This window comes from Gavialis gangeticus, unplaced genomic scaffold (genome assembly GCF_001723915.1).
Source record: "Gavialis gangeticus isolate Ggan-Ray unplaced genomic scaffold, GavGan_comp1, whole genome shotgun sequence".
Taxonomy (NCBI): domain Eukaryota; kingdom Metazoa; phylum Chordata; order Crocodylia; family Gavialidae; genus Gavialis; species Gavialis gangeticus.
The window spans coordinates 1,530,528-1,548,152 of NW_017728980.1; the positions used below are offsets into that span (position 1 = coordinate 1,530,528).

Consider the following 17,625-nt stretch of genomic DNA (forward strand, 5'->3'; position numbering starts at 1 on the left):
CGCCCGCCGGGCGGGAGGGCAGCGGCAGCGGCAGCGGGGCTTGGCCGGGCTGCAGACGCGGGGCAAGTGCCCGGGTCCCGGGGCCGGTCTGCCCGGTCCCCTCTTGTGGGTGTTGAGGAGCTGCCCGGCACGCGGCGCTGGGGGGGAAGACTGCACGCGGGCGGGAGCCGTGTGTGGAGGGGGAGAGTACCAGAGCGGCCTGTGGGCTGGGATTGTCCCGGGGGTGCACAGGGCCCAGCGCGCCCTCCCCTCCGGGGAGTTGGTGGCGGGTCCGAGCGGGCTCCCGCGCACCCCGGCAGCCGGGCACACTTCTAGATGAGCGCCCTGCGTGCGCTTGCAGCCGTGCCACTGAGCCCAGCAGCCCGCCGACTTTTGAGAGACCGGGTCTAATGCGTGTTGCTCTGGAGTATTTCAGAAGCCCTGGTCCATGTGTGCTAGGAGTGGATTGAAAACGTGGAGCAAACACAAAATGGGATGGATTTAGGTGATCTCAGCCCATCCCTTGTTTCATCCTCCGACTGCAGCTCCCGAGACATCGCCTGGGCTGATAAGTTCTGTGCTTCTGCAGCACCTTCTCCCTGAGGATTTCCGAGTGCTTTGCCAAGTATCATTGTGCTTGTGGGGAACGTGAGGCGCAGAAGGGAGGAAGGACCCATGCGAGGCAGCAGCGGGACGTCGCCGGCTGGGAATGGAACCAGGGTGTCCTGACTCCCAAAAGGACGCCGCCAGTCCTCCCCGCAGCGGCAGGATTGGACTCGTGCGGGAGGTGGCAAAGTGAGGTGAGGAACAGGAAAGGGAAGGCGGTGGCTCATTTGTGAAGTCAGAGCCATCCGTTCCCCAGGCCTTGCTAGGCAGCGCTCTGGTTTTGTTTACTTGGAGTTCCTCAATTAAATTAAGAACAGCATGCTGTGGTGCAGGCTGCCCCCATGGGGAGTGATTTATCTCCAGTATGCAGCAAGCCTGGCGTCCTGACACAGGCCTGTGCATCTTCTGGGACAGCCCAGGAATATCTGCTCATTTGGGCTGTTAGGAGCACAGTTCAAGTTGCTGCTCTCCTGGGGCCTGAGCAGCCCCTGTGAGACTGGCTGGCTCCCCTGCTATGGCTGGCACAGTTGCACCTTGCACTGCTGTAGAGGACATCCACACAAGGCCTTGATCACAGATCAAATACAGCCTGGTCTTACAGAAGTGTGCCGTGCTTCAGGTTTTCTTACTCAATTCTAAAGTTCCTCATGGGAGAAAATAGCTGGGATTTGACTGGAATGAGTATAAAAGAGGAGCTTTTATCGTTGTGGCAGCTGGACACAGATTTTCCAGGGTTCTTTGGGTCTCCTTCTCCTCAGCTGGCTGACACAGCCTATCCACACTTAAATCATCACTCTTACTTCATTGTCATAGTTTCATAGTTTCTAGGGTCGGAAGGGACCTGAGCAGATCATCTAGTCCGCCCCCTGCCATGGCAGGAAGAAGTGCTCTGTAAAATGGCTCCAAAACTTGTCTGATGGACAGGGAGCAAGGGATAAGAAAGGGCTCTGCAGGTCACAGAGTGAAGCATCTGACCTGCAGGGGGCATCATTGGTCTCATTATATTTTCACCATCATTTCTGCGAGCGGGATATCATGCTCAGTGCTGTACAAAATCCAGAGGAAAATGTCAATTAGGCCTGGGGAGCCTAATTGACACAGGGCTAATGGGTTGGAAGAAGTAGGGAAAAGCTTGCTAATTACTCTTGTAGGCACTGGAGGATTAAGGTCTTCAGGAAATTGGGTAGGAATGAAAGCAGTGAGCAGTGCAGGCGTGTGTGTGTGTGCGCCTGTGCAAGTGTGAGAGAGATGTTGGGGAGGGGCTTGGTGGTAGATACAGGCTTGGTGTGAGCTTGCCAAGGGGCAGGAAGGACTATTTCCTCCTACCTTGTGACACTGGAAGAGGGGGCAGTTTGGAGTAATAGATGAAGACTTGCTTAACCCTGTTTCTGAGCAGTGCTATCAAGGGTGGAAGGGCTCTTAGGAAAGGAGAGGACTGGATGCACATGTCCTGGTGCAGCTGACGGATGGAGCAGGTTCTAATACGGCCCACCAGGTGACTGGATCTGGCCTGTGGCACTCTTCAGAGGGCCATGCCCTGCCCACTCGCACTGGGGCAGCCTGTGCTGGGCTTCTGCTGGCCTGGGCCCTGCCCAGTGCGCAGCTTCTGGCAGGGCTGTTGTCAGTGCAGCTGCAGTTTGGTTCTGCTCTGCACCCCCTTGCCTCCAGTGACAGCTCCTGCTTCTGTTCTTGCCCCGACACACTGTGCTGTGCCATGCTACTCTGGGCAAGCAGTTTCAGCTGGGTGGCTTTTACCCCAGTGCATAGGGCTCCGACTTCAGCTCCCAGCACACCCACTGGAGTGGCACACAGCATGGTGCAGCAGGAGCAGGAGGAGGAGCTGCTGCTGGAGGCAGGGGACCCAGAGCAGCACCCGGATGGCTGCAGCTACACTGGAAACAGCTTGCTGGAAGCTGCTTCTGTCCTTGCTGTGCTGTGCCACATCGTTCTGGGTGGGTGGGTGAGCAGCTTCAGCCAGGTGGCTCCTGCCCTAGTGCTGGGGCTCCAGCTTCAGCTCCCTGGAGTTGGAGCCCTGTGTACTGGGGCAGGAGCCCAGCTGAAGCTGCTCACCCAGACTGGCGCAGAGCTGCAGGGGCAAGATCAGGAGCAGGAGCCACCACTGGAGGTGGGGGGTGCAGAGCAGCAATGGCTGGGCTGTAGGCACTGCTGCGAGCATGGCATGGGCTGTCCCGGTGTGAATGGGCAGGGCTTGGCCCCAAGTAGAGCGCTGTAAGGGTAGCGTCGACTGCACTGTCTGGGTGAGGCCTGGTGCATGTGCCTTCCCCCACCCCCTGCCTCTCCTCACCCACAGCAGGCTCCCAGGACCTAGTGTCCAGGCAGCCCCCACACACCAGAGGCCATGCGATCCCAGCCTCCCCTGCCCTTCCCACTCCCTGCCCACCCATAGGGAGTTTTGGTGAGTTGTTGCTGGGGGAGGGGGGCAGGAGGAGTGCTGATTTGGCCTGTGATAGTTCATCAGAACTCCTTATGGGCCCTTGGGCCAAAATTATTGCCCACCTGTGCTCTACAAGGACAGTGTCAGGCTCTGCTGCTGCCTACCAGAGTGCCTCATGCAGGTGAGTGTGAAGAGGCAGACAAGGCAAGTGGCTTCCCAAGGTCACTCAGTAAAACGGGGGGGCCAGAACTAGAGGGATGCAGTGACATGAGCCCTGTTCAGCAAGCACCTTGCACTTGGCATTCCTCTCCCAGCAGTGGGTGAACATGGCTTAGCTTTGGTGCCCTCCATTCCCCTGAGGGCCAAGGCATAGTCTACTTCTGCTGACCTTGGCTCCCAAGCACCTTGCCTCCTTTCCTGCAGGGGCAGATCTTGGAACAGACCAGTGTCTTTTGATCTTGAGTCTTTGCCTCGGCATCTTGCCCTGTTTTGAAGGTTGGGGCTGAGGATTCCCCCTTCCTAACTGTGCAGCAGGCTCTTGCATTGGAGGAGAGCTTTGTACCAGACCATAGCTTTATCTTGGCTTGATTCTTACTGAGCCCTTGCTCACATCTAGATTCTGCCAGTTCCTTGTACCTCCCTTATCCTTGTCGCAGTGCCCCTGCGTGTTTGTTCATGCTGCTGTCTGTTGGGAGAGCCCAGCTCCCTTTGCCCTCACTGTAAGCCGCCCCTCTCTCGTTCTCTCTGTTCCGATGCTTACAAGCAAACAAATAGCAGATGCATGCAGGGTCCCAGAGTCAGGGGACACAAGTCTTCCTGCCTACGTGGTGTGAGAGAGCCTCTACTGCACTCTGCATAGTACCATGTATGTTTAACCAGGGCAGGAGAGGGAGATAAGTGGGACAAAAACTCCAGTTGGGTGGAGCGGTGAGGAATCACTCCGGGCAGCTGAACACACAGGCCAGCCAGACGGGGAGCTGGGGCCCCCAGGGAAAGTGGTGGATCCCTGGAAGCTAGAGGTGGAGTTGGCCACTGCCAAGCATTTTGTTTAGTCTAGATTTGGAGGGGCTAGTCCCCCTAGGAGCTGGGCATGGAGGGAATGGCCAGATGTTCTGTGAAGCTGAGTTGTTCATCTGGGTCTCGCAGTCCATTTTGGGGCTCTCTAATGGGGGTGCAGCTGTGTGCACCACAGGCCCTGGCAGGGGCTTGGGAACAGATGGAAAGTGAACATAGTAGTTTGAGGTAAACTGAATGGAGCAGAGGGGCTTAGTGAGTGTAGGGACAAATGGATGTGGGAAGCAGGGTGGCCTCTTAAGGGTGGTTGGTGATACTTGCACTCCCAAAAGGCAAGCTTGTCCAGATTTAAGCTGACAGTGCTCTTGGAGGCCTGATAGGGTCCTCTCCCAACACAAACATGAAGCTCTGCCTTAGCGGAGTGCTTTTTATATTAAACTTTCCATAATGGTTCTCCCACTGCAAGTGATTCACGGAATAGTTTGAGCTGGGGTACGCTCCCCTCTGGGTGACCAGGCCCTTCTCCAAGCTCACAGTGCCCTTTCCCTTAGGAGAGTGAGAAAGCCAGGCCTGGTGAAAGGCGTCAGACTCCTGGCTCTGATGGACTGAGGGAATGGGATGAGGAGGAACAACAAGTTTGAAAGCAGAGAGCCCCGAGGTGCTGGCATTTGGGAGCAGCCAGAGCTGCAACAATCGCTTGCAGTCCTTAGCAGTGTGGGGACAGGGCAGTGTAGGACACTTTTGTTATTACTCTAAGCACCTCTTTCTGCAACTGCTGGAGCTATGGGGTTGGCAGCAATAGAAATGTCCCCTCACTGATCCCTGTAGGCTTGTGGGCAAGATCTGCGGTCTGCCATGGTCTGTCTTTGATTAGCCCCAGCATCTTTTGTGGTGGGATCTGACTAGAACAGGGGTTGGCAGCCCCTAGCATGCATGCCAGAGCATGGCACGCAATGGTATTTTTCTTACCCCGTGTGCCTTGTGGTAGATGGTTAGGAAGGGGCTGGGGCTGGGGCTGGGGCTGCGCTGCCACAGCAAGGATCAGGCCTCTTGTACCTCCCCCACAATCTGCCCGGAGGCACATGTGCACCTGCTGCCAGCACTGAACTGGGTCGGGGCTCTGCAAACCTTGGTGCAGAAGCTTGCAGCCTCCTGGCTGCCTGCCGCAGCCAGCCTGGGCAGGCCCTTGCTGTCTGCCATGGAGCCCGGGCTGCTCTCAGTGGGGAGCGGGGAGGTTGCAAACTACTTCACTGAGGTCTGCAGAGTCCCAGCCTGGCTTGGTGCTGGCAATGGGTTCATGTGTCCCTCCAGACACATGGTGGGGGAGGGGCTGGGGCTGCATTGACCCAACTAAATTTGAGCTCCTCGTGGCTCCCCCACTGTCTGCCCCTGGCAAACCAACTTCTTGCAAGTTGAGGTTGAAGTGTGTGTTTTGGTGCTCTGTCCAAAAACATTGCCGGCCCCAGGACTAGAACGAGAATGCTGCTCATGGTGCAGTGCACACTCTTCTCAGTTGCTGTCTGGCTGTGGTTTTCTAGTTGAAGCTAAGCCTCTTCCTGCTTGGTAGTGGCAACAGCCTTGGGCTTTGCATGCAACCACTCTGTCCTCACTGAGGGCAGCAAACTTGCCCCTGTAGTCAGCCTGCCCTCGTGGGGTTCAAGCAGACTGCATCATAGGAGCTCACCTGCACTCAGGCAGAAAGGGACAAGCATGCACGCTGCCTTCCATGGTGAGGTGGGACCTGCTCCCATACAAAACAAACTGAGGAAAACAACTGATGTGCTTCTGAGTCAGGTGTGTAAGTGCTGTGGCTTTTAGCTGCAGACCCTGAGGCTTGAGGTTTGAAATGCTTGAATGCAGATTCTGTTGATTGCAGCATTCGCTGGTGGTTGGAGCAAAGCTTCGGGAGTATTGGCTATGTTCTGGCACAGGCCTGCTTTGCCGTGAGGTTACTTGGATGTTCGGTTTCTGACTGTCTTCGCCTGGTGGCGTTTGGGCCAGTGTTTGTGGGACTCCCACTTCCCTAGTAATGCCAGCATCTTGGAACAATCACCTTGCTCATTTGGGCATCTATATACAGATGCAGGAAGAGCTCAGTTCAGGTGCCTCTGGAAAACTCTTGGCCTTTGTCTTTGTGCCTTATGGTTAACCAGTGCAGTGATAAGAATACCTGGGTCCAGCAGCCATAAGATTCCTATTGTTGCTGCTACCTGTGGGAGACTTCTTGGTAGTGCTTCATTTGAAAGAAGCTTGTAGTTAGGAACTGAGCTGGGCAAGCCTCGGTTTTCCCTTGGCATTTCTTTGTGCACATGTTTCCTTATTTCCATGGTAAGAATGGGGCCAGAACTTCAGTGGAAATGAAGTCAAGGCTGTGTTGCCCCAGGCTTTGCTTGGGATAGTGTGAAACATGCACAGTTTGCCTGGATGCTGTATGCACTGAATTGGGAACCACTGTGATTAAAAATGCCCATGCCCTGTCTCGACTGGTGCTCGGTGGGTAGCTGGTGTGCACAGCCTGCTGGTCACTGTTCCTCTGTGTCCTTTTGTGGCTGATCCACACGGATCCTGTGCTCTCCTCCTCCCACCTAAAAAGGACTTCTTCCTTTTGCCCCATGTGTAGAGCTCTGTCTGCAGGGCCCTGGGATCTAACCCAGCCAGCTCCTCTGGATAATGATGGGTACAGAAACAGAGTCCTGAAAAGACAGCTTTGGTGGTATCGGGTGCATGGAATAAGGTTTGCGGAGGCAGGAAGGCTATGTATGCTCTTAGTTGCTGGAAAGGCACTCCAGCCTTATATATGGATGCATATATGGATGTGATGAAATGATGATAGCCTTGGGAATGCACTGAGTGGCACTCACCATTTCTTTTTACCTTAGCAAATCATTAAAGATTAGCTAATGAATTTCCAGAAATCCAACTTTAAAAAGCGCCACTGGATTTGCCTTTCTTTTCTGCTGGGCAGCTCTTCTGGGATCTCTGCAGCCAGAGCTCTTTCAAATAGAGGCTTTCAAGAAAAGAGATTATGCAGACTTGTCAACTTTGCTCTCGTTTGGGCTTTAACCTGCAAGCAGCCTTTTCTGCTTTAAGTCAGGCACCTCAGGGCTCCCGGGGCATGTGGCTCAAAGCCTTTTGAGCTCCAGTTTAAAAGACAATAACTCATTCTTTTTCTCTGCCTGAAGGGTAAATCAGATTATGTTACCACATGCATAGAACTTTCTCTGAGTTAAAAGAAAGAGTAAATAGTTGATTATAAACTTCGATGCTGTTGCCTCTTCTGCTAAACCGCTGACTGCTTGCAGAATTTCGGGTAACACCCTGACAGTGATAATCCAAATAAGAAATGCTTCTAGGACCTGACACAGATGTATCAGCACTATTATGGAAAAGCTGCTGCATGAGGAAAGGTCTCTTGGTTCACTTGTTTAATTTCTAAGCAAGCTTGATCACAAGGGCACATTCTTGCCTTGAATGTGTGTCTTTGTTGTGACTGACTGGACTAAAATTGGCCTATTTCTATGCCCTCTGGTCTGTGCGATGGGTCTGAATGCATCTTGTTTGTATACAGTCTTGTAGGCTACAAACAGATGTTGTACATCTCCTGGGATAAGCTGTTTTATCTCAAGACAAAGTACATTTGTTCATATGTCCATGTCCATGGTCCTGGGATAAATCCTAAAAATGTTCACAGGGTAAGAAGTACCAGCAGCCTATCCTGGAACATTACACAGTGTGTCTGAACAGTTATCTTGGATTGAATCATTGAATCAATGGTAGAAAAGTGTCAGTGTATTCAGCCACTCTTTTCTCTTTAGCAGTCCCTCGCAGTCAAGGATGATTGTCTTCTATAATTGTCTTATCTGTTGGTCCAAAGATGGCTGTTGGCCGATCTGGGATCTACAGGCTCTGCTGCAACTTGGGCATGTGTTTCCACGTGTGGTGGGTGGCTCTGGATTCTTGATTCGGTCCGTGACGCACCGTTTCTGTCACTCCTGCTTTTCTATCTCCTGTTGTTGTCATAAAATTTCAAAGCACTGAGATCCTCGCAGCAGACCCTTCCTCTGTTTGTGCCAGAGGAAGTGATCGTCCAGTCCTAGGTGATCGTTTCCCACAAATTGATGTCACTGTCTTTTTTCAAGTTGGCCTTGAGGATGTTTTTGAAGTGTTGTCTCTGCCTTTCTCTTGAGCGTATGCCTTGACTGAGCTTGGGGGAATAAAACTTGCTTTGGGAGTCTGGAGTCAGATATCTGGATGATGCCCAGCAGAGTTGATGTTGGATGATCGCTGCCTTGATGCTTGTGGTGTTTGCTTGCGAGAAGATGCTGTTGTTGGTGCTTCTATCTTCCCACTGGATTTCAAGGATCTTCTGCAGGCAGTGTTGATGGTACTTCTCCAGTGACTTGAGGTGTCTCCTGTATGTTATCCATGGCTCAGCTCTGTACAGTAATGTGGGGGATCATAATTGCTTGATTAAACCATGAGCTTGGTTTTGGATCTGATGTTGTGATCTTTGAACACCTGTTTCCTGAAACCTCCGAAGGCTGCACTTGCACATTTGAGGCGATGTTGGATCTCTCCGTTAATGTCAGCCTTCTGCGAGAGGTGGTTTCTGAGGGATGGGAAATACTCAGTGTTCTCCAGAATCTCACCTTGAATCTGAATTACTGGAGCTGGGGACTGTTTATTAAGAGCTTGTTGATTGAGGACCTTAAATCTTCTGAACGTTAGGTGTGAATCCTATTTTCTTGTATGCCTTCCTTGTTTTCTCTGGTGAGTGGCTTGGTATGACTTGCTTTCCAAGTGGTGTTTCATTTGCTCACAGCTGCTTTTTGCTATGATTGCCTCAAACCATGTTCATCCCATTGGCCTCAAGGCTTTCTCCTTGCCATCGATCCCCTAGTACATATTTTTAGGGATGATGTGCAAAATTAACACTGTTCAGTATGCAACCACCTATGCATGATTCACAAGATAAACCTAGAGATTTCAAGCAGGTCTCTATAGGTGACCTGTTGAGGTCTTTCTGAATTCTTTGCAACTGAAGAACTGCTCTGTTATTTTTCTATAATGAGTGAAACCTAAGAGCTCGTATATTTAAAAAAACAAAAACAAAAAAAACGAGTGAAACCTAAGAGCTTGTATATTCTGAGAGGGGCTTTGAGTCCTAAAAGGCTGAGTACTACTGTTTCTAGCACCTACAGCACTTCTGCTTGTGGATCAGCAACTCTTATTCCTCTCTGCTCTTGTCTCCATCATTGGCATACAGAGCTTGGAAGGTGCTCTTGATACAAGACAGCTCCTTAGCTTGGGCTGGCTGGGATGAATTTGGTGCCTGCTTCTTGGGAACTGTTTTGAGCTGTCTCATACAACAAAAGGCCCATAATATTGTGTTTCCTATGGCAATGTTGTGCGATAGAATTTATTGTAAAACACTAGTGCAGCGCAACCCTATTTATCAGATCTCTTCCAAACTGCTGTTTGGCTTCACTTCCCAACAGGCATGTGAATTCCTCCCTGCTTATCCTGGATCCTTTCCCTGTGAAGTTCGGGAGGTCTCCAAACAACTTGTGGCTGTTTTGTGTGGCTGGATTTATTCAAGAACTGTTGAGTTCCCCCCAGGTTTGGGGATCAAGTGAATTTGGGTTTGGGATGGCACATCAAGCAAGAAAGCTACCAAGTCAACATCTGTCTGGAAGGAGAGGAAGCAGCGTCCTATCCGGTCTCCTCTCTGAAACGTCCCATGCTGGTGGTACAGGAGTGGCAAGTATCTAGAGCAGGCAAAGGTAGATCACAGGTACGAAGGGAAGTGGTTCTGTGTTGGAAGGAGTAACCAGCTGTCCCAGGATGGATCTCTGTACTCTGGACATGTGCAGACCTGGTTAAAGTAGATGGGTGTGTTGAGCACCCTGTTTTTTAGGCTACATGGAAAAAACAGTTCAGGCCCTTTAGTAAAATATCTTGAAACCATCACTCCCAAGGCAAATGGCAAGAGGGGTAGAGGTGTCCCATGAGCACAGGCACTGGGGCTAGGCTGCATGTGTAGAAGGAGCAGGAAGCTGAGGGATGTGGTAGCAATGTCACAAAAAGAGCTGTGGGGAATGCTGATGGAACAGATTTTTGCTTGAAAATGCTGATTCATTAAAATTGACCATCTTGATGAACTGTGAATGAGCTGCAAGTAGGTTCCTTGCTTTGCATCCTCCCAGCTTCCCTGGCAGATTGCTCAGAAGCCTGGGCTGCTTGGTCCCACAGCTCTGGGACATTCCCACAACACAGGCTGCCTGTAGGTTGGGGGATCCTAGGGCTTCTAGGCTTCCTGCTGTAGAGTTCAGTGCTTGGGACTGGCTCTTCTGGGGCTCCAGGGCAGAAAGGCCTTGGAAGTAGCATTCCTTGACACTGAATGGGTTGAGAGGCAGGGCTTGGGAGGTCCTGATGGAAGGAAACCACTGTTTCCTCTCTCATGTCAGGAGAAACAAGGTTTTATGAGCATTTCCTGTAAGTAGGCAGGTCTGATGGTATATGAGACATGTCATTCCCCTTTCTGATGGATGCAACCTGGCAAAGCCCCAGATACTGCCCAAGAATTTAAGTTATGGGACAATGCTAACTCGTGCAGTAACCTTGAAGGGAACATGGAGGAGGAAAGATGGCAGGAGGAGGTCAATTTTGGGTAAATGCCATTTCACTTCACCTGCCTACGTGGTGTGTGCATAGCTGCCTAACTGCAGTCCTGGGCACTTTTGCACGATTTTGGATTCAGCTTGGCTCATGTTAGCCTACTGAGCATGCTTTGTGGTGCTGTGTTCCCTCTGGACAACTCAGCAGGAAGATGGAATTGCTCTGGCATGCGCAGGAGGTCAGGCAACTCTAAACGTTAGTCAGGTAAAAACTGTGACTAGCCTGGACGCTTTGTTCGTAATGAGGCAGAAAGTCCCCCAGTGCTCTCTATCCAAGGACTGTCAAATGCAGGGGGCAGTAGGTGCTGCTTCCAGAGGAGGGTGGGAAAGTGCTGTCCAGTGGGGCAGTGTCTAGCTCAGTGCCTGGTGGTTCGAGAGCTTCCCAGGGACACGATGCATATTTTAACCCTGTCTGAGTGAAGGGGACTGGAAGCTGGGGTTCCTGTTTCTGGGGAAAGAGCCCTATCATGACATGACTGAGCTAAAAGGTGGTAGGGTCACTGCCATCGTTCTGCTGTGTTTCACATGTTGCAAGTACATGCACGCTGCCACAGGGACAACAACCCTAGACTGAGTGAGAGCCAAGAACTGCGTTATGCAGCTATGGACATGCCTCTTAGGCACTCAGAGGGAAATAGGATTTAGTCCTTTGGATTGGAATGTCTCCTGCAGCCTGAGCAGCTTTGTAACTCTTCTCTTGAGCTAGTGTAGTTTGAGGAACCTGTAGTCCTTTCTTGCAGCACAGAAACACTGGAGAGTAGTAGAAGTGTGCATTTGTGCACTGGAATTTCCTGAATGAATTAGTCTGAGGCTCAGACCATGCATGGACTTACCTCTTGCATCTCTTGTCTGCTTTAGGGCAAGGTGCTTCTCTTTAACAAACCTTAATAGTGTGTGGTGGTGACGAATGCAGGCAAGTGTAAAGTTGGAGCTCTTGATTTAATCTTTAGCCTTTCCTTTGTGCTGTTGGAGGGCCTCCTATGATCCTGGATGAAGAGAGCAAAGAACCATGCCATAAACTTCTAGTCTTCCAAGCAGGCCAAGACTTCCTAGAGATATGCAGCAGGATTCACTAAACTAAAGCATCACAAATGAGCTCTGCTGTCCTTCCAGCCTACACTGTTGTGAAAGGTTGCAGTTCTGTTGTCACACAGGTAAATGCTTGTGACCTGAAGTGACACATTGTCCAGCATAGGGCTCAGATTTTCCCTTAGATGCCATTAGCACTGGGATAGCAGTAGTAGTTCTTAGACTGTTAGGCAGTGGACTTTGTGACCAGTCCATTTTGCAGAGCTTTCCTTGTTTGATCCAGAGGCATTAGTGGAGCAGTGGCACGCGTGCATGGGTACTGCTGCTTTCATTTTAGAATTTGGGGTTGGTGGGGCATAGTTTCTACTTTCCCATTGAGAAGTAAATGAATCTAAGACCTGTCCTGGAGGGAAAATGTCCTTCAAAATGGCCAGCATGCTCAGTAGACCTTGTGTCTCCGACTTGAAAATGCCTGTCTCCCTCCCTGTCAACTTAAACAAATATCTATAAGGAAGGAGGCAGCTAAGCGGTTTCTCAAGAGGCTGTTGAACTTTTAGTTTTGAGTTGTATTAGTAAAGCTTTTGAAGGTTTCCATGGCAGCTTTGAAAATGCAGAGCCTGTTTGATCCTTACAGTTTGTTGTTTTGTGGGTTCTGGTGCGGATGTCAAGAGCTGTGGTATTGACACAATTTTTGAAAAATGATATGAACCGTGGCAACACTTTCAAGGTGAACTTACTCGAAGGGGCAGTCTCCAGCCAGCTCCTGAAGAGGATGTAGTTTCTGACTGTGTCCCCAGCCACACCAGAGATGTTGGCATTTCTTCCTGTAATCTCTAAAAGATATTTATCTGATTTATTTTTTTTTGCCTCTGTTATGTGGTGCTGTAAGGTTTTCCCATGAGGGCCACAGTCTGCTGAGACCATGGTTTTCTTCCAGCTCCCTTCCTGTTGGCATGGTGGCTGCTCCAGCCTTTTGAGTCTTATTCCACTGTCAAGATGTGCATAACTCCTTCAGATCTCCTGCATGCCTGCCTCACAGCCGGTTTGCTCCTTTGGAAAGTGCCTCCTCCTCCTGTTTTACATCTGAGGATGTGAGCCTATGCAAGCTTCCTTACTGAGAATAGCGCTTGGTCTCTGGGGGTTGTCCCTGAGGGGAAGTGCTTACCCCGATCATTGTGTGCAGGATTGTGTCCTTCTTCACAACAGTTCAGGTGTAACATAATGACAGCTACAAATGTGTGCTCCTAAAGCAGCCGTTCTCAACCTTTTTTAGACTCAAGGACCCCTTCAGAAAAAGGCAGCTTTTTAAATTTCACTTGTTTTTTTAACTAAAAATAATACAGCAATTCTTCTCTTGCAAAGAGCTCGAAACCAACAGGAATTCAGAATGTTTTTTGACACTACAGATTCTTATTTGAAATCTCTGGGCTTATCTTGTGCGTCCTGGGTAGGTGTTTGAACACCTAATAGTACTATTATTACATGACACCCCATGGCACTCTTAAAAGGATGTCATAGCACCTTGGGACAATCACTGCATTAAAGGCTGCAATGGATACTATTTGGCTTAGACTGAAGCCTGATATATTCAATGTCATTACCTCTGCTTTTACAACAGAGATCCTGCATTTGAGTCCTGATAGGTTAGTGCTGGAGAGGCTGCCTGGCTCATCCAGCTCTTTTCAGTCCTGTGTCTGTTTGGAGACTGGGCTACAACTGCCTATACCACATGAAATACTTGTGGAATAGGCAGTGGGAGACTGCATCAAACGCCTTGCTACAGTTAAGGTATATCATATCTACTGCTCTCCCCTTGTCCACAAAGCCAGTCATCTCATCATAGAAGGCAGTCATGTTGATCAGGCATGACTTGCCCTTGGTGAATCCATACTGATTGTGCCTGATTATTTTCTTCTTCTCCAAGTGCTTAGAAATGGATTGCTTGAGGACCTGCTCCATGATTTTTCCAGGGACTGAAGTGGGGCTGACTGGTCTGTAGTTCCCCAGATCCTGCTTCTTCCCTTTCTTAAAGTTGGGCACTATATTTGCCCTTTTCCAAGTGTCTGAGACCTTTCCCAACCCTAAGTAAGGTTTCTTTAAAATACAACCAGCTTTCTTGGACTCCTTTCCCCCTCAGTTTGATCTCCCAGGGGAACCTGCCCATCAGTTCCCTGAGTGAGTTGAAGTCTTTTTTTCTGAAGTCCAGGGCCAGTACTCCGCTGCTTTCCTTTCTTCCTTTCCTCAGGATCCTGAACTCAATCATCTTGTGGTTGCTGCTGCTGAAGTCCCCATCCACTACTACATTCCCCATCAATTCTTCCCTGTTTGTGAGCAGCAGGTCAAGGAAAGCACAGCCCTTAGTTGGCTTCTCTAGCAGTTGCACTGGGAAGCTGCATGGCATGCATGGTGCACGCATGCTGCACAGCTTAGAGGGAACGCTGCTGGGGAGTTGCCCCCAACGCTCCAAAGACTTCCTGGATTGCCTGGGCAATAAAGCAGTGCACTCCCAGTGATTGAAGGCCCCCATGAGAACCAGGGCTGCAATCTGCAAACACCGCTAGCTGTTTAATGAAAGCTTCATTCACCTCATCCTCCTGGTCTGGTGGTCTACAGCAGACCCCCCAACACAACATCACCCTTGTTGCTCTCCTCTGATCCTAACCCAGAGACTCTCAACAGGCCTATCTCCAGTTTCATACTGGAGCTCTGAGCAATCATACAGCTCTTTGAGATAAAGAGCAACTCCTCCTCCTCTTCTCCCCTGCCTGTCCTTCCTGACGCATGACCTTCCTGCTCCAGCCATGCGAGCTCCCACCAAGTCTCTGTTATTCCAGTCATGCCACAGTTTTGTGACTCTGCGAGGACTTCCAATTCTTCCTGTTGTTCCTGTGCCTTTCCCCTGAATACCTTTCTTTTATATTCAGTGTCAGAAAAGTCTCCTTGATCTGGTATCTTCCAGTTTATAAAACTGGTTTCAGTTCAACCTTTGGGATTGCGTCTGTACTATAAAAAAACCACGTTGCCCTCTATGCAGTGGAAAATGCCAGCAATCGAAGGGTTAGGTAGCTTGGCTTTCCCTCTACAAATCTAACTTTTTATAAGACTAATGTGTGCAGCTTTTCCTGTAGTAAAATGCATTCCCACTGCGGGGCTGAAAGGTGTGGTTGGCTTGGAGACCCCTGCAGTGGTTGTCAGTGAAAAGCAACAGGCGTGAGAATGTTTGTTTGCAGTTTGTACCTGCTTTGCCGACAGGCTCTAGCTCACAGATGAACGGGGCAGATAAAGGCAGTGCTGCAGGAGCCCTCGCTCGGTCTAACAAACATCTGGGCCTAGGCACATATTCCTTGAGGGTTTCTTGACCATGGCTTGGCAGTTGGGAGTCACCTTTGGCAGCCCTTTTGTCTGCCAAATTGAAATCCTCTTTTCACCTGCAGTTGTGACTTGTAACTGGAGAGAGACGTAGCCAGCACATCCTGGTTTTAGTCTAGCAAAGTAGTTTGGGTAGTTTCCACACAGCAGCTTTTCTGCCATCATATCTGCATGTTGGGAATTCTGCAACACCCACACCATCGCTGAGGCAGCCCACCTTCCTCCCAGCCCCTGTTGCACTGCCCAGCAGGGAGGTGCTGTGGGCTGTGTCCCTGTCGCTGCACGCGGGCCCAGACTGGCTCAGGCCGGGAGCCCCGCGCCGCTCCTCTCCGTGTGGGTGGCGGCACAGGGAGGGTGGTTGGGGGGGTGCTAAGGCTTTGCCCCTCCTTCCCTTCTGCTGTCGCTCCGTGTCTGCCTGCCTTCCTGCTCCCTTCCCTCCCTCCCTCTCTGCCTGCTGCCTTCCTCTCCCTGCCGGCTGTTCTGGGGGGGCACAACCACCGTGATCCCCCCTTTGCCCTCAGGCAGGGGGGGCAGGCCCGTGGCTCGGGTGGCCAGGGCATGTTCCCCACCGCCAACCTCCCCGGCAGCCGTGTAGACTTCAGCTCGCAGCCCCAGCCGCCCAGCCAGGCACATGCACAGTTGGCCAGAAGTGTTATGGACAGACACAGACAAACTAAGCCTTTTATTATATTAGGATTGTTTTTGGCCCCGGGGGGGAGCTGATCCTACCCCACTTATGTATGCAGGCACAGGGAATAGATCCCCTACATGTGATCCGGTTCCTGGAAAAATATTTGTGTGCCTACTTTCTGTAATGTGCTGTCATCTCTGCCTTGGGACACCATAATAAAAGGCAAAGAGCGTGAGGTTCCTTCCATCTTTCACACTCTCTATTGTGCAGGGACTTGAGCAGGGTGGAATAGGATCCTACTTAGGTGCCTACTATGTGGGCTAAGATCTTATTAGATCTTAGTGTTTAGACCCAGTCACACCAGTAGCAAATCCCAACCTATTTACAGGTTGTACAACGCAGGTAGACTGGAATCTCACTGCCTTGTGTGCCTGATTGTCAGCACCATAAAATGCCTGCAGTCTCTGCTACTGCTCAGCAAAAATCTAGCAGCAGATGCCATAGTCCTGTTTTCCTTGTTTGTGGATTTCAGGAAAGTGCATTTGCAGAAAATTGAAATGAGCACAAGTAGAGTTAGAGCACACTTTACAACAGTTTTCATCTATTTGAATTATGCACATTACAGGAAAAACATAAAAGCTTTTACATTTCCAACTGACTCTTTGTTTTGTTGTCTGCATTTTTCCTAGCGTGTGTTTTACAGCATAAAATGACTTATACTGCTGTGTAACAACCAAGAACAATAGCCCAGACAAGAGCAGGACTGCAGAAATAAATACTGAGATGCCCAGCACGGAGGTAGTTGGTAATTGCAACAATCCATAAATTACTCTGATTTATCCGATTTGGAATTGGCAGCAAATTTGTCTCTACTCTTGTTCACATGCTAAGCTCCTCGAAGCAGAGGCTGTTCTAATATGTGTTAGGGCTTAACAAATAAGACTTTCAGTCCTCTTTGCCACATTGTAAAGCAGCCTAAGGAATGCACGGAGTCAAATGTGATTAGATGTGGTCTATTATTTCTAGAATTTTGTTCATCCCTTTAAACGCACGAGCTCTGTGCCAAGGACTGGAAACGCTAATGAGGCTCTGCTCTGCGTTCTGTGGGGCAAGTCCTGTTGTGAAGCCAAAGACAAAACCCCCCACACCTTGATTTTCTGTTAGGACCTGGAGAAAGGCAGCTGTAACAGCTGTACATGAATACGCCCTAGAGGGTCATAGGCTTCTGTCTGTCTTGCAGTGAGGAATCTCTTCCTTTTCAGTTCACAGTGAAAGTGGCCCCAGGAGACTGCCTTTGGTTTCTGTGCATCTGAGCTGTCTCTCTTGATGTGACTGGCATGGAAGGGTTTTATCCTGGTCAGTCCAGCAGTGCTGATGCCTTGACGGGAACATCTGTCTTGTTCACCATCTAATGCACTGGCAGCTCAGGTGTCAACTGAGAATTTTCATGTCTGGTGAGGCAGAAAGAGCTCAATGGATCTGGAGCTGAAGTTTGCGTGTTAGGGATAATTGCTTCTGTTTCCTGCTTAACTCCATCCTTTAAAACCTAAGGCTTGCACTGTCTGTAGAGAGAGAGTGCCATTTTCTATTTACTGTGGCATAGGGGTGTCAAACTTACCTCAGGCTGGATCTGGACCTTGGGCTCTTTGGGCAGATGCTTAGAGTCAGCAGCAGCTGTAGTGGGTCGAGGTCTGGGAGTGGGCAGCAGTGTGGGTTGGGCATAGTGTAGGCATGGGTAGGGAAGCAGGCAGTGGTGCGGATCCAGGAGCAGGTGGCATCAAGTGATGGCTGTATTTGCACATCCTTTGTGTACCCCCTGCTGCCAATGGCCATGACCACTGGAGTCCAGGGACCCTGAATCTTGCAGCAGGGCACACTACTGGTCACCCCCCCCCCCCCCCCCCACAACCCACCGGCCCCCCCCC

At 50.4% G+C, this 17,625-nt stretch overlaps 1 protein-coding gene across 1 annotated transcript in view; it reads left to right on the plus strand.

The window, feature by feature from the left end:
• The first annotated feature begins 400 nt into the window (after positions 1–400).
• ST3GAL4 (ST3 beta-galactoside alpha-2,3-sialyltransferase 4) overlaps positions 401–17,625 on the plus strand; it is a 211,609-nt gene continuing 194,384 nt past the window's right edge. The window contains exon 1 of the mRNA XM_019509055.1: positions 401–779. The gene's annotated coding sequence lies outside the window, so the exon portion shown is untranslated. The remainder of the gene's footprint in view (positions 780–17,625) is intronic.